At 40.4% G+C, this 11004-nt stretch overlaps 1 long non-coding RNA gene across 1 annotated transcript; it reads left to right on the plus strand.

Moving 5' to 3' along the window:
- The first annotated feature begins 1602 nt into the window (after positions 1-1602).
- Positions 1603-2492, plus strand: LOC149265236 (uncharacterized). The gene is made up of 3 exons (XR_016250952.1): positions 1603-1993; positions 2126-2240; positions 2387-2492. It is a non-coding gene; the product is annotated as an uncharacterized LOC149265236 (long non-coding RNA).
- The last annotated feature ends 8512 nt before the right edge of the window (positions 2493-11004 follow it).

The raw sequence follows: 11004 nt of genomic DNA on the forward strand, positions 1-11004 counted from the left end.
CTGGAGTATGCCCTAAAACTGCTTCTGCTTGGCTAAGAGCTCGTATTCCTCGGACGTAAGGAAACAGGTTAACGGCCCAAGACCCAGAGGCATCTAGCAGGAGTGAAAGCCTGCTCTCTTACGGACCACCAGCGGGTTATTTCAGGTGGTGTGGTTTTCCTTGATAACAGTGAGGTGTCAACTAACATTCGCGGATAGCAGCCAGAAATGGCTGTCCTCACTGTTGGTTTGACAAACTGAGTTTGATAGCTTTTTCCACCTTTTTAAAAAAAAGAAAAAAGTGGTGGGTGGAGTCATTTTCAAAATTTGAATTCATGTCATCATTACAAGGCATGGTTAAAAAACCGAAACGGTTGTTATGAAAAAATCATAAATCAGAAAAAGCATAAATTAAAGCAACAAATAATGAAACAAAATAATCACCACCCTCATTAAATGCGATTCGAGTTTGGACGCCTGGCGCGGCGCGGGAGAGGAGTGATGTGTCCCTGGTCGGCTTGGACACAAAGCAAAGGCAAAGGCTGATGTGGTGGTAGTTTTTTCACCGCGGGAGAGGAGTGATGTGTCCCTGGTCGGCTTGGACACAAAGCAAAGGCAAAGGCTGATGTGGTGGTAGTTTTTTCACCGGACTTCTCAGTCGAGAAGAAAACAACAGGGCATTCCTCTGGCATTCACTACAGAGCTCTAGACAGGGTATTCCTCGGGCATTCACTACAGAGCTCTAGACAGGGCATTCCTCTGGCATTTACTACAGAGCTCCAGCTGTGGGAAGAATCCCTTTTAATTCAGAAGCCTAGCCGGGCAAACCTAAAGACGGTGGGGAAGAATCCCTTTCAATTGAGAAGCCGAGCCGGTCTTAGGTGGGAAGCTGTTATATGAAAGAGGAATTGGTGGATCACCAGATAATTCCTCTGTTGAGTCCACCACCGTTCCCTCCAGCCAAAAAGAATGGCAATTCACGCCGTTTTTCTTGTGGAAAAAGGTGGACGGGGTTACTCCACAAGATCATGTACTTCCTGCAACAACACAAAACTCAAATGAAAGCAAAGGTATGACGCGAAGATGACACTAAGCGACGCAGATAAAATTACCATGATACTCAAGAATGGTGGCATTCACATTAAATACATTAAGTTCAGAATCAGTATGCGAATGTGAGGTTAATTAAGCAGCCGAGGCAGAGACAGAGACTGAAGATGATGATGGTGATTCGATGTCAGAGTTTAGCCACGTAAGCTTCGGACGATCCTACACTAGTAGCTCCAGTTAGGATGCATAGGGAGTTCATGTAATGTGATGGTCTCTTCGGTGGCCATGGACGCAGGACAGAGCAGAGTTCGACTTGAGAGTTCAGGCGATGTGATGGCGGCCTTCTTGATTGTTTGTGGCGTCTGCTGTGTTGTTGATTTCGGCCTTTTTGGTTGTTTATAGTGTTTGCTGTGTTGTTTTTTATAATTTTATTTTGGCTTACTGTTTGGTATTGTTGGCTCCTTGGTTATTCTCTTCTGAATTTTAAGCATGGCCATGCCGATTTTTGGTTTGATATCTCTCTTTTTTTTTTTTCTCTGGTTGCTTTCTCCGCTTGGCTTCGCTGTCACCAGCTTTTTTCATAATTTTATCCCTTGGGGTCAATGAATGGGAAATGAAAACGGTCCAACCCAGACCCAAAAAAGCAGACGAGCGGGATGGGGGTGCTGATCGGCATCTGAGCTAGTGGCAACTTCCCCTACCTGTTCCACAAGCAGGAGAAGCACCGATTGCGCGTGAAAGGAGCATTCGCAAGTATAGTTTCCTCATCGAGATGTGCGAGCCGAGTCCCAAGCAAGGATCAATGATGCCATCGCCTTTTCGTCTGATTCGTATTATTTCGGTCACTAGCCAGGTATCTAAGTGCATAAAGCCCTAAGGAATAGCCAGAATCTCACGCCTGGGCTTGGCACTCCGATCTGAATCGAAACAGCCGATGCAGATTCCACTGATGCAATGGGCACAGGTGAAGATACAAATTATAATGTGATTTGTTTTAAAGTTTAGAATCGATGCAGATTCCACTGATGCAATGGGCACTGCTTCATTTCTCTCATTTTTAGACACAAATTATAATGTGATTTTTTCCAAAGTTTAGAACCAGCAATGTGAAGGAGCCATTTAATATTTTGGTGGTCTGAGAAGGAAAGAGAAAGTTCCATCAGCTTTTGGTCCAAAACCTATGGATCATCTTCATTTCAAGCACAAGAACAGTTAATCTATTCCTGCCTTCAGGTTGTTTTGGTCTATTTTTAATACATTTTTATAATATGTTACTGGCTCTTTAATCTTTTTTAAGAGATTTTTGTTATTTTTTAAATATTTGTTTTACATGATTTTTTGTTCTTATTTTTGTTAGGTTCAATGAGTGGGAAATTATCTCTAGCCCTAGCAGTGGGGCCAGGAGAAGGTGAAGGAGGAGGTGCAGTGGAGGCAGGGAAGGCGAAGGAGAAGGAGAAGGAGGAGGTGCAGTGGAGGCAGGGGAAGGCGACGGAGGAGGTGCAGTGGAGGCAGGGGAAGGCGAAGGAGGAGGTATTTTCGGTTAAATTTAACTCCTATTCTTCTATTTTTTTCGCAACATTCCTTTTGGTATCTAAGCTAAAAAATTGTCAATAAATAGGTATCCCCTCCAAAACTAATTTGACCAAAGTTAGCTTGCCTTTTTTGGATAACATCGGTAGCAAGAATTAGTCATCCTCTCTTCAATTTTTTTCATGTAGCCAACTCCATTCCTTGAATTTGTAGTTAGTAGGCTTGAGGAAAAACCTTAGATATTTTAACCTTGCATCAATATTTGAGCAAACTGTCTCTCTACCTTCCTCAAGGCTATTGAACAACACTAAGGATTTATGAGCATTCACATACGTCCATTTTGCATTACTGTGCAACTCAAGGATCTCTTTATACTTTTCTACTTCCACAACTGTTCACATGCCAAACAATTTTTCTTCATTTACAAATAGTAAATAGGACAAGGAGAAATAGGTTCTCATTTTAATACCCTTTATAGTACCTTCCCTTTTAGATGCATTCACCATTCTGCTCAAACCTTTTGCAACCAACACTAATAAATAAGGAGACATAGGGCATCCCCACATTAGACCCCTAGGAAGTTGAGAAAATGCACCCCATAATCTAATTTACTACTTAAGATCTCATCCCAATCTGAATCAAAATAATCCCATGATATAACTAGCCCACCTTATATTAAGCCTTAGCTAAGTCTAATTTCATCATAATAGTTGAAATTTTTTACTTTTTCTTATATGTAGTCCTCGTTGTGCTATCCCTCACAACATTGTGAAGAAAACCAAACAATTCTTTTGAGACAAAGTCAATGGAATTCTTTCTTTTAAGCCTATTTGTTGTAATTATTGTTGAAATTTTGTACACAGAATTGCATAGTGAGATAGGGCTGTAATCATCAAAATTTTATGGATCATTTTGCTTTGGAAGAACTATAAATGTTTTATTAAATGCAATAATACTTCACTCTAAACTCTAGTAGATTCTTTTATCATGCTCAGCAACTCCTATTCTACGAGGTCACAAAAACACAAATAAAATTTCATTGTCCAACCATGTGGACTTAGAGCCTATTTGGTTTCTTAAAAGATTGTAGAATTGATTTGAGTCCCTCTTTGGTTACTTTAGCTTCAAGTTCTTCATTTTGTTGTTCTTCAGTCACTATTATGCTTGCCTTAGGAGGTTCTTAGAATAAACTTTTGAAGTGCTTTGCCTTAGGAGGTTCTTGGAATAAACTTTTGAAGTGCTTTACTCCTCTTCATGCCATCTTTGAGAATTTTCTTAGCTTCCTCCCATCTTTCTTACTTATCTCCCACGTATTTTTGATGTTCTTTTGATGTTTCATGTAGTTTTGGAAGAATTTAGCATTCTTGTTGCCCTTCATCAACCAAGTAGCCCTATTCTTTAGTCTCCACTCTACTTCTTCCTGCTCCAATCAATGTTGCACGAAGCGGGAGCGAAGCGGAAGCGCGGAGCGCGGAAGCGTCATTTTCCAAAAATCTAGGGAGCGAAGCGTCCGCGGAAGCGTCTGCTATATATATATATTTTTATATATTTTTTTGCATTTATACTCAAAACAAACATCCCAAATACCAAATTAATTGTAGAAGACATGAAAACATGCATATTTTTGCATAAATCAAGATAGATATGGCATCCATGATTCCATAATTGTAGAAGACATGAAAACATGCATATTTTTGCATAAATCAAGATAGATATGGCATCCATGATTCCATTGTAGTTACTAGTATGTACAACAATCATCTATATTCTAGCTATTACAAACATACATCAACGGATTAGCTTTAAAGTTATTTTAATTAAATAGATGTGCAACTTAAATTATATTAAGGAATTTAATACTTTATGACAAGGTATTTATTTATTCTTCCAAAATTATATTATTTAATTTTTAATATTCAAAATTATGAAACATTTTAATTTTTTTGGAAGATAAATCAATACCATATTTATAAGTATTTTTTTAATAATCTTAAATTAAAGGAAAGATCATTTTAAATACCAATAATTAGAATAGTGCTTCAATAGTGACTATATTGTCAAAATGGAAATCATTATCACTTATTCTCCACATAAACCACCAATTCCGAAATCATATACAATGTAAAACACCAAAATTATATATTTTTTAATGTTGAAATTGTAAAACATCACAACTTTCTAAAACATAAAACACAATCACAATCATATTTAGATATACATTCTTTTATAATCTTAAAGTAAAAAAGACATAATTTTAAATACTAATAAATAAAATAAAAGTTACAAAGCGACTACATTTTCACAATTACCATCATTATTCTTAGTTCCTATACGCTAAAATACCATTTTTACAATATATGCAAAATAAAATGTCAATTCTGGAATCATATACAATGTCCAACAAACTTTCATTTTGTAACCGTGTAAATTCTAGGTAAATAAACCCAACCGCTTTGGCTTTGAATTGCTTCACACCCTTAGAGTTCACACTGATGTAGCACGAGAATCTCCCCACGTCTCTTACATCTCACATCTCATTGTTCTGTGCGTGCAAACTGCGAATCTCTCCACTTTCACCCAGTGTCCACTGCTTCGGATTGAGTCGACCAACGTTATCTCTACATGGATGAGTAATTATATTCTAGTTACGCAACCGTAATTGCAGGAATCGTTTTTTTTGCCCGGAATCGCGCCACCTCCAAAACGGAATCGCGCTTCCAGTGGGGATTCCGGATCGATTCGCTCCGATCCGCGATTCTGCCTTTGGATCCGGGGGGGGGGGGGCGATTCCTGCAACACTGGCTCCAATAGATTCATTTTTATTTCTTCTAAATTTTTTAGATTAATATTCTCCTTTTTTGTAATGATTTGTTCCTTTTATGTTTCAAACAATTTCTTAATCTATTCCTTGGTCTCAGTAAGCTTTTGTTGAGCATTCCAAGAGTTTTTCTTTTCCCACTATGCTATTATGTTTTAAACTTTCATCAAATTTATTCCGGATAGATAAATAGTTGTCTCCCTTGTACAAGGTTCATATTTCTTCCAATTCTAGGTGATCAAATTTTTGAAACCTTCTTCTTTTAGCAAATTATGGTTAAATTTGAAGGGTTTTTGATGATTCTTCTCATCTTGTTCTAATTTAAACAATATGGCTAGATGGTCTAAAGGTCTCTCTAACCTTACCCATGACTTAAGTCATTCCACATCCTCCAAAATCTTTTTTGCTACCAAAACCCTTTCTAATCTGCTTGATACCCGCTCCCTTCCTTTTCTAAAGTTCCTCTATGTTGGAACTGAGCTAATAGGCTCCACATCACAAAGCCCTGAATCTTCAAACCTCTAAGGTAAATAATCTATCAATGAGTTGTTAGAATTTTGGGCACTAGACTTAGTGCGCACACACTAGATTTGGTAACAACTTCTTATTAACTTTACACAACTAATGAACTAAAACACATTGATGTGTTTAACTAGAAACAAATTTAGCACAACGAAACTTATAAAACCAACAATTAGATCATGCACAATAAACACAAAATTTCAGCCCCAAATCACAATTCTTATCAGTCCTTCAACAAGAACCTAGGGTTCCCATACCAAGGAAAATGACCCTTTTACAATGCTCAATAAAATGCCAAGTACAAGGGAAAACTTACACATAAAAACCCTTATTTTGACCCACAGAAAATTACTCAGAGAAATAACAGTTGAAGGGGAACTTGTAACTCGCTCCCCTGGAGATTATGGCTGCCTAGAAACTCAAATGTTGAACTGGAATCAGCCCCAAGACAAGCTTGGCCTCCTTGGAATGCTCTCTACCCTCTCTCCCTGCTCACGACCTCTCTGGCAATTGTATGGCCTATGCACTTGTCAAATTGGCCCAAGGAAATAACTCGGTCTCCACAACAAATCGACCCCTCAGCTCGGTCCTTCTCTTCCTGTTCGACTTCCCTTGAATTTCTCTATAAATCTTCCCTAGCAATTCCTCCTTAATCTTCTTTTGTCAACTAGAGCCTCTTCGCCCTCCATAGGCCCTCTTGGTCCTCTATAGGCCCTCTCGGCCTCCATAGGTTCAAGGCCTACTCGACCTTCTCCTCCACAAGATGCTATCTTGCTAACCTGCCACAGGCCCTCTCGATCTTCTCCTTTGGAAGATGCTCTTTTGCCAAACACCTTCCAAAGGCCCTCTCGACCCTGAAAGGTCTAAGGCCTACTCGACATCCTCCTCCACAAGATGCTCTCTTGCTAACCACCTTCCATAGGCCCTCTTCGCCCTCAAAGGGGTCTGAGTCCTAGTAGGCCTTCTCCTCCATAGGCCCTCTTAGCCCTCCAAAGCTATGAGGCCTACTCAACCTTCTTCTCCACAAGATGCTCTCTTGTCAGCGACCTTCCACAAGCCCTCTTGGCCCTTAAGGGGTTTGAGGCCTACTCAGCCTTCTCCTCCACAAGATGCTCTCTTGTCGACCGCAGACCCCCTCCATAGGTTTGAGGCCTACTTGGCCTTCTCCTCTATAAGAGGCTCTCTTGTTGACAACAAGAATGAATCACTCACCCTTGTACTTATACTTTTCCAAAGGGTGCAATACCATGGGTCATCGAAATACCGTGGGTCTATGGGTGCAAAGCCCATCACTTAGCCCACTTTCCCCACATGTGAGAATACCCCGATGCTACCCAAAACATCAACATTGGTCTTGTTTGGCATGCGCCCCACCCTCCCCTAAAAAAAGAAAAGAAAGAAAATAAACCTTTCCAACCTTCATTGCCATATTTAGATCATTCCCTATGATGACATTTTCTGACCACTGCCTACAATCTAAAATTGTCCTAAAACACTTTTCTATCTCCATATGGGTCGTAAATATCGATGAAGGAAAAGGCTTTCTACAATTCCTTGAACCTTGTAGGTATAAATGATTATGCTCTATAGAATTATTCCATTCGGTTAGTGTGGAAATTTCCAATGCAAACTAACTTAATGCAAAACATAATTTTTTGTTTCTGCTTTTGTTTTTGAATTAAAATACTTTATATTACTTCAAAAAACTGGGTCCTTCCATAGGTCTGAGGCCGAAAAGAAAGAAAAGAAACCTTTCCAAACTTCATTGCCATATTTAGATCATTCCCTATGATGACATTTTTTGACCATTGCCTACAATTTGAAATTGTCCTAAAGCACTTTTCTATCTCCATATGGGTCATAAATATCGATCAAGGAAAAGGCTTTCTACAATTCCTTGCACCTTGTAGGTATAAATGATTATGCTCTATAGAATTATTCCATTCGGTTAGTGTGGAAATTTCCAATGCAAACTAACTTAATGCAAAACATAATTTTTTGTTTTTGCTTTTGTTTTTGAATTAAAATACTTTATATTACTTCAAAAAACTGGATCCTTCCATAGGTCTGAGGCCTACCCTACTTTCTCCTCCACAAGATGCTCTCTTGCTAACCACCTTCCACAAGCCCTCTCGGCCTTGAAAGGTCTGAGGCCTACTCGACATCCTCTGCCACAAGATGCTCTCTTGCTGACCACTTTCCATAGGCCCTCTTGGCCCTCAAAGGGGTCTGAGTCCTACTGGGTCTTCTCCTCCATAGGCCCTCTTAGCCCTCCAAAGGTATGAGGCCTACTCGGCCTTCTCCTCCACAAGATGCTCTCTTGTCAGCCACCTTCCACAGGCCCTCTTGGCCTTAAGGGGTTTGAGGCTTACTTGGCCTTCTCCTCCACAAGATGCTCTCTTGTCGATCACAGGCCCCCTCCATAGGTTTGAAGCCTACTTGGCCTTCTCCTCCACAAGAGGCTCTCTTGCTGACCACAAGAATGAATCACTCACCCTTGTACTTATACTTTTCCAAAGGGTGCAATACCACGGGTCATCAAAATACCATGGGTTATCAAAATACCATGGGTCTATGGGTGCAAAGCCCCATCACTTTGCCTACTTTCCCCACACGTGAGAATACTCCTGATGCTACCCAAAACATCAACATTGGTCATGTTTGGCATTCGCCCCACCCTCCCCTAAAGAAAAAAAAATCATCGCCATATTTAGATCACCCCCTATGATGACATTTTTTGACATTGTCTACAATATGAAATTGTCTTAGAACGCCTTTCTATCTCCATATGGGTTGTAAATATCGATGAAGGAAAAAACTTTCTACAATTCCTTGGACCCTTGTTGAGTTTGGATACCTATAGGTATAAATGATTATGCTCTATAGAGTTATTCCATTCAGTTAGTGTGGAAATTTCCAATGCAAACTAACTTAATGCAAAACATTTTTTTTTGTGAATTAAAATACTTTATATTACTTCAAAAAACCTAGATTACATTGAAGACAACTGATGCCCAGAGGGAGAAATAGAACACAAAGCTTGACCTCTGCTGCCATGAAGATCTACAAATACTATCGAGACTAAAAAACATATACACTACTGCCATAACAGGCTTGGAAGCCACCACATACAAGTTAAAACCAGATACAAGAGACCAAGTTACAAGAGAGCACCTGAAACTAATGCCTGCCCTCGTAGTCACCTAGGAACACATAAAGAAATGGCCAAAACACCATGACAGGAGAGACTATTATCGTTGGCCCAACAACCAACCATTTTACCAAAAATTCATAGCATATGCATTGCACCATACACTTAAAGCCAAAGATAACAAAGAAAACATCAAAGCCCTAAACTGGAAACCATAAGTAAACCTCAGGAACACACGACTGCAAATCAACTATATCACTGTCATCCGTAGAGAAGTAGACCACCAAAGGAGACAAAACCAGAAGCTTCAGGAGAGACCAGGAACTCGCCACCCACTGGCCTTGCTCACTATTTATTGTCTGAGGAGGAAATATTGGCCAAAACCCTTGCGCTAGAGCCAGGGGGATCCAACTGCTCTCCACCATCTGAGTCACATGCTATGTGACTCTCCACATGCATTAGTCGAGCCTCAATTTTATCCATTGCAAACCTTAGGTTCCTTAGCATTAACCAGAAGCTTAAGGAGAGACTGAGAACTTGCCACCCACTGTCCCCGCTCACCATTCATTGTCTGAGGAGGAAATATTGGCCAGAACCCTTACGCTAGAGCCAGGGGGATCCAACTTCTCCCCACCATCTGAGTCACATGCTATGTGACTCTCCACATGCATTAGTCGAGCCTCAATTTTATCCACTGCAAACCTCAGGTTCCTTAGCATTCTTTTCACGTCCTCTAAGGAGGTGGAAATATTATATTTTTCCACCTCCTTATCTCTCAAGACCAAACCCAGTAACGTCTTCATTTGCCAATGGAGCGCTACTGAATTTAGATATTGTTTACGCCTTCCCCTAGTGTGCCCAGGGTCTGGCATCCAGCCAGACATGTCTTCCAACAGTTCTGAGTTCAATAGGGATTGTCTCTCTTCCCCAACTTTTATCTCAAGCTCACAGATCTCCTGATGAGTCTCAGGCGGAATAACATTAAAATAAGTCGCCACAGAGTCATGGGCAAAGAGCTTCGCCCCATGCTACCCAGGTTGGGATCTGCTGCCTCCTCCCCTCTTGCTTCTCCCCCTGCCTTAGCGACATTGTAGAGTCACAGGATGGTTCCTCAATTTCTCTACAGGGGCTGTGTTCTTGCAAAAGGACACAAAGACTGACTCGACCCTTCCACAACAAAACCAAGATACCAACAAATAACCTCGTCGCAAAAGCACTAGGCAAATGACCTGACTTTTGACAAAGAACCACAAGAGAGGGCCGAGGACAACACTTCCTCTGCTAGAGACTCTATCCCCTTAACCATTGAGCACACACGATGCCACCTTAGACCCCAGAAGCTTCTGCGTCCTAGAGCCCGCAAGAAATAAACAAAACCCAACACACTTCACTTGACCAACCCCACAATTAAAACTACCCAGGCCACACTTCGCAAATAAATCCAACTACCACTCCCAAGAGAAGAGACTAACCCAATGTTCGATGCCAAACTAAGTTGCAGGAAACGTTGGAGAAGGGTCTGTTTCCGGTTGGAAACGAAACGAAAACGAGGAAACTCGTACCGTATGGCCTGGAAACTCGTTTCCGGCCGTATTGGCCCATTTCTCGAGGAGGAAACGTGGCCAATATGGCCGTAAACGCGTTTCCAAGCCATACGATGGAGTTTCCTCTTCTAACTTGACTTTTTCTTGTATTTTTATTTTTATTTTTTCGCTTCTAATTTTTTATTGGGCGACTAAAATATCTTCTGGATGCTTCTAGATGCCTCTCAAGTTATAAAAAAGAGGATTTTTGAGTGGGGTAGCCTAATGTTCAAGCCTATGGCCCTAGTGTTGATATGCAATTCATGGTAATGTTAAATTCTTAAAGTAAAAGGATCATCCTTTTACTTAAATTTTTAACATTACCATGAAATGACTTAGTATGTTTGAGAGTGGTTTTGCCCTCATTGGAT

Source organism: Pinus tabuliformis, chromosome 6, assembly GCF_031772625.1.
Source record: "Pinus tabuliformis cultivar Carrire ecotype Pingquan chromosome 6, CPIR1, whole genome shotgun sequence".
Lineage (NCBI taxonomy): Eukaryota > Viridiplantae > Streptophyta > Pinopsida > Pinales > Pinaceae > Pinus > Pinus tabuliformis.